This window comes from Choloepus didactylus, chromosome 5 (genome assembly GCF_015220235.1).
Source record: "Choloepus didactylus isolate mChoDid1 chromosome 5, mChoDid1.pri, whole genome shotgun sequence".
NCBI classification, from domain to species: Eukaryota; Metazoa; Chordata; class Mammalia; order Pilosa; family Megalonychidae; genus Choloepus; species Choloepus didactylus.
Window position 1 is genome coordinate 162209156 of NC_051311.1, and position 6000 is coordinate 162215155.

Genomic DNA, 6000 nt, shown 5'->3' on the forward strand with positions numbered 1-6000 from the left:
GATTTGACATTGAACATTAAGATGGATAGCATGAAGGGAAAAAATTAAGTTATGCCACTTCTTGCTCTGTCATAAACACCTCAGTTTGAATGTTTCTTATTGTTTCTTACAGAAGATAAAGAATATTCCTTAGCAAGGCTGCATGTCAATGCAAGCAAGTGATCAGCATGTGAGAAATAACTTATTCTATTCACATACTTAAAGTAACTTCTCTCACTCCAGAGGGAAAACCAGAAACAAAATCAGGACAAAGCATATAACCAGAGACAGGCAACTTAGTAAAATACAGTGAGAGTAGTTGTAAAGGAGCAATGAGAATGCAACTGGTGCACATCTCCAAGATGCAATCCTGTGTAGCCATTCGGAGATAATTAGAAGATTACATAGTGTTATCGTCAATCTTTATGAGTCACAGCTAAATGTAAAATAATAAACAGATTATAAAACTGAACCTGTTATGAGATCCTGGGAGAAAGAATCTTTGGACAGTAGAAAAGTGTTGACAAGGCATAAATTCATTTTTGGATGAGTTCCATTTTTCTTTCCATTTTCTTTTATTGGTCTTATAATGGTGTGTGTGTGTGAATTAAATAAGGTACAAGAGAAAAGAATTAAAGGAGTTTTATTCCTTTTTTTGTTAATCTATAGATAAAAATGCAGGATATTTAAAAAAATGTTTAGGTCTTCCAAATATCTATATTTGCAACAATCAACGAATCACGAAGGCAGGCATGCTTCCAAGTTTGCCATTACCCTTTGCTGCCAGGAGGCTTGGAGTGCTCTTTCTGATATGATTATCTTTTTATCTCCCAAAACACATGCCATACACATGCACACACACACGCACACGCACACACACACACACACACAGTCACCCTTCTCAAAGATAACATGACTTGTTTTTTATTCAACTCCTTTCCTGTATCTGCTAGTAATTCACAGCTAGACCATGTTTTCTTTCACAAAGTTGTCTCTGCCATCATCCTCATGTGGATTTAATGGTAGGGCAGGTAGTACCAAAAGGCCCTATTTGCATTCTAGGAGTCTGGCTGTCAGCCCCAGTGGTGAGAAGATGTTAGCTCCCACATCACCTGTACCCTCCATTGTTGCCCCCAGGACCTAGGTGTGGACTCAGCATGCCTGCTCTCCAGGGTTGTCCGAGTCCCAGAGAGGCTTCTGCTCCTGCGCCATCTGCCACCCAATATCCTTAAGAAACATGCATTACGCTGACCATATCCCTGATCCCATCTCTGCAGTTCCACACTGACCACTAGAGGGTTGACCATGGGGAAAGAGAGAGAGAGGCAGAAGGAGGCTGGCTTGGACTGAGCCTATCATTTGTTTACATTGACAGTTGTTTTGTTTTGTTTTTCACAAGTTGCATGTTTATGGTATTTATAAGTATTTTATTTATTTATTGGTTTAGGGGGACGCAAAATGTCTCTGCTTCAAAAACGGCTGTGTGAAGTCATCTGTTCCAAGTGTACACTGATTTAGGGGCTCCCTGGAAGTCATGCTCTACATCTTCCCCTTCGATACCCCAGCTCTGTGCTCTGCACATGATTTCAGACTGTCCGCTGTTCCCATTGTCCTGCGGGTGAATGCTTTCTCTTCCTCCCCTGTCCACAGCTGCATGGATGATCTGGTCAGCTGTCTCCTTCCTCGTCCTCTGGCTCAGGTTGGTGTGTGGCCCCCATGGCTCTATCCCGCCTGCTTGCCATGTAGACTACCATGCTGTCAGAGTTTTGTCGTAATGTTGATGACTGCCCCAAATCATGTTAGGAAGAAATCAGAATTCAAGTAACAAGACAGCAATGGAACCTTCTTCATTGTCTATGTTTTTAAGATGAATAGCATAGTAATGGCTTTCAAACTAATAGATGAAAATGTAAGTTTAAGTCAATTCCACCACCTAATGTTATTTCATTTACCACATATATATTTCATGGACTAATGTTGCATTCATTTTATTATCGATTATTTGAAGTGCAAGCTTGTAAATGAGTGCCTAAGAAAACACATTATATTTTATAGAAACCAACCTCTTTTCTTTCTCCTTTTGTTTGAGCAGGATTACAAAGCTTTGGAACTTCTGTTCAGTCCTGAGTGTAATATCTTTTAGTATTTCTAGCCCTAGAGTCTCAACCATGCTTACCCAGAGATTCTGAATTCTGTGACTGCAATATGCTACCTTCACTATTGCATATTTACTCCACATTTCCTTAACAACAACAACAACAAAACTTTTATTACCCAAAAAAGAGTAAAAATGGAGTCTCAGACACTTGTGCAGCAAGGTTCATAGTGGCATTATTCACAGTAGCCAAAAGATGGAAACAACCCAAGTGTCCATCAACAAATGAATGGATAAACAAAATGTGGTATATACACACAGAATGGAATAGTATTCAGTCATAAGAAGGCATGAAGTTTTGGGACAAGCTGCAACACAGATGGGACTTGAAAACATTATGCTCAGGGAAATAAGCAAGGCATACAAGGGCAAATATTTTAGGACATCACTTATATGAGGTCTCTAGAATTAGCAAATTCACAGAAACAGGAAGTAAATTAGAGGGAGATTTTGCTTGATGGGTACAGAGGGTTTGAAAGTAAAAATTAATAAAATTTTTTAAGAAGGAATCTGGGGATGAGAAGTAGGGGGAAATGAAATTAAATGACTTTTAAAGCAAAAAAAAGAAAAGGAGGTTTGCACAAAGCTGAGGTTCTTTTTTTAAAATTAAATTCAGTTTTATTGAGATATATTCACATACCATACTGCCATCCATGGTGTACAATCAACTGTTCACAGTACGATCATATAGTTATGCATTCATCACCACAATCTATTTTTGAAAATTTTCCTTACACCAGAAAGAATCAGAATAAGAATAAAAAATAAAAGTAAAATAGAACACCCAAGTCATCCCCCCCATCCCACCCTATTTTTCATTTAGTTTTTGTCCCCATTTATCTACTTATCCATGCATACACTGGATAAAGGGAATGCAATTCACAAGGTTTTCACAATCACACTGTCACCCCTTGTAAGCTACATTGTTACACAATCGTTTTGAAGAGTCAAGGCTACTGGGTTGCAGTTTGGTAGTTTCAGGTATTTACTTCTAGCTATTCCAACAGATTAAAACCTAAAAAGTGTTATCTATATAGTGGGTAAGAATGTCCACCAGTGTGACCTCTCAACTCCCTTTGAAATCTCTCAAAAGCTGAAGTTCTTGAAGTGATTTTTGTGTTGCAAAATGTTGTTTTTATTGTCAAGCACAGGTAAAAAAATAAATGAAGCTCCTCTCTTTTTTGCTAGTAAATGAAATGTAATGAGACTTTTTTTTGTTTATTGTGAAGTGGAACACACACGCAAAAAAGTACAAACTTTTTTTTTTAAACTGTCCTATATTATAAATATACCACAATGCGTTTATCCATTCTATCAATGTTAATGGACATTTGAGTTCTTCCAGGTTGAGGCTGTTATAAATAACACTTCAATTAGCATTTTAAAATATATTTCTTGATTGCATATGCACAAATTTCTCTTGGGTATGTACCTAGCAGATGTGGAATTGCTGGCTCATAATAAATGTGTGTGTTCAACTTTAATAGCTAGCACCAAACCTTTTCCAAAGATGCTGTGCTAATATACATTCTCCTGAGACAAAATTTCTTGATCGTCTTATTGAGAGATGTTTTTTCTTTGTCCATGGCTCATATACCACTTATCATTTGTACTGTGATAATTTTAATTATAGAATCACATTATTTTAAGGTTACAAAGGAGTTTGAAAATCACGAAGCCTTAACCTTTCATCCTCCAGAGAAGCAAGCCAAAATTCAAAGAGGTAAAGAGAATTCCCAAGGATTACATTTTTTTACATAAACAGGTTTTATCTTTCAAGCTAAATGTTATAATGCTTGCATTTCTTAGTAGCCTATATAACTGCATGAAGTAGTATTGAAGCACATTTTGTGGACTTGAAAGCAAGACATTTTCTCCATTGGATTTTACTCACTGTGGTCTGACATAAATATACATTTCCTCAGATATTGTCTTAACATGCTCTTAATTTCCAATTTGAGCACAGTTTTAATTGTTTAACATATGATTTTGTTGTGCTTTTAGGTGGCTATAGAAATGGTGTTCTTATCCCTCACCTACCCATTGCCTGTTCTCCAATGTGAACACTTCAGACTGTGGGAACAGTGATTGTATCCCTTCTCTTCAGATTTGTTTCTTCTGTGTGCATGTTTTTTATTATGTTGTTATGTTAGTTATGGAAAAATAAAAAGTTTCTTTAAAGTGGCCTTAGGATTATTCAATTAAGAGTGGTTAAAATGTGATTTCAATGCTAAGAATATCTATAAGTTTCAAAACAATGTAATTCAGTATAAGCACAAGCAAATTTAGATTTTATTTTCTTGTTATCATCAGATATTGCAAAGAAACCACATGTCAAAGAAAGCTATTGGAAAGGTTTTGATTTTCATTGTGTTCTTTTCAATGGCACATTTAACTTCAAATCTATCTTCTTGGCTTGGATATGAAGACAATTATCACTTAGCAGTAAATGGAGAGCTATATATTAAAAGCAAAATACTGCCACATGATCCTGCAACCTCGTTATTAGGTATATACTTGGAAGAACTGAAAGCAGGGACATGAATGGACATTTGCACACTGGTATTTATAGTGGCAGTATTCATGATGTGCAATGGAGGTGTCCTAAGGGTACATGCAATGATTAATGGAAAGGTAAACTGTGGTGTATGCATACAATGCAATATTGAGCAAGCTGCAAGAAGGAATGAAGTTGTGAGGCATGCAACTTGGTGAATGAATCTTGAGGACAGTATGTTAGTGAAATAAGCCAGAAATGAAAAGACTAATATTATAATACCTCACTAATATGGACTAAATATAATGTACAAACTCTGAGAATTGAATTTAAGAGCATAGGTTGTCAGGGGAAGGCTTATTGTAAAGGTTCCTAGATTGTAAGCTCTTATAGCAGTCACATCTATTCCTAAGTTGTTATGGTTTTTCTAAATCTTTGTGTATAACCTGGTCATTCTCTGGAACTTCAGGTATCTGTGTGACACCTGAGACTCAGAGCTAGAATTCTGCAGCTATGAAAGTCAGCATTATCCCATACAGCAGCTGTTAAACTGGTAAAAAAAAAAAGTTGGAAAAGAGATCAGACTTCAATTAGAGATATTAATGAAGCTGATCTGGTAAGGAATAAGGCAAATCAGACTAAAGGGTAAAGGACAATGTTGACTGTTTTAAAACTTTAACTTCTGTGTGAGACCAAAGGAAGACAATATTTGGTGCAAAATTTATATTTTCTGTAACATACTGTCTGATTTAACTTGTATGGTCAGTATATTTGAACACCGCAATTACATGGAACCTTGAAAAGGGAGTGAGGTCTTGTTGATTTGTACAGGTTAGTGTGATGCCCTGACACATCCAAGAATAATTTGGGCAGAGAATAAAAAGTTATTTGCAAAAATATGGAAATACTAAACTTCCCCACTTAGAGAATTACTGATATTCTCACAAACACTGGGGACTACCAGTTTGGAAGGCTGAGCCCTCAATCTTGAGGCTAGCCCTTATGAAGTATACTCCAAAGGAGAAGCTAAGCCTACTTATAATTTTGCCTAAGAGTCACCCACAGAGATCCTCTTTTGTTGCTTAGATGTGGCCTCTCTCTAAGCCAACTCTGCAGGTAAACTCACTGCCCTCCCCCTTATGTGGGACATGACTCCAAGGATGTAAATCTCCTTGGCAACATGGGACATGACTACCAGGAATGAGCCTGGCCCTGGCATTCTCAGATTGAGAAAGCCTTCTTGACCAAAAGGGAGAAGAAAATTTAAACAAAATAAAGTTCCAGTGACTGAGAGATTTCAAATAGAGTCAAGAGGTCATTCTAGAAGTTATTCTTATGCATTATATAGATATCCCTTTGTAGTTTCTAA

The 6000-nt window shown here is 36.8% G+C and overlaps 1 long non-coding RNA gene across 1 annotated transcript; it reads left to right on the forward strand.

Moving 5' to 3' along the window:
* Positions 1 to 1567: 1567 nt before the first annotated feature.
* Positions 1568 to 4182, forward strand: LOC119534711. The gene is made up of 3 exons (XR_005217108.1): positions 1568 to 1678; positions 3785 to 3857; positions 4139 to 4182. It is a non-coding gene; the product is annotated as an uncharacterized LOC119534711 (long non-coding RNA).
* The last annotated feature ends 1818 nt before the right edge of the window (positions 4183 to 6000 follow it).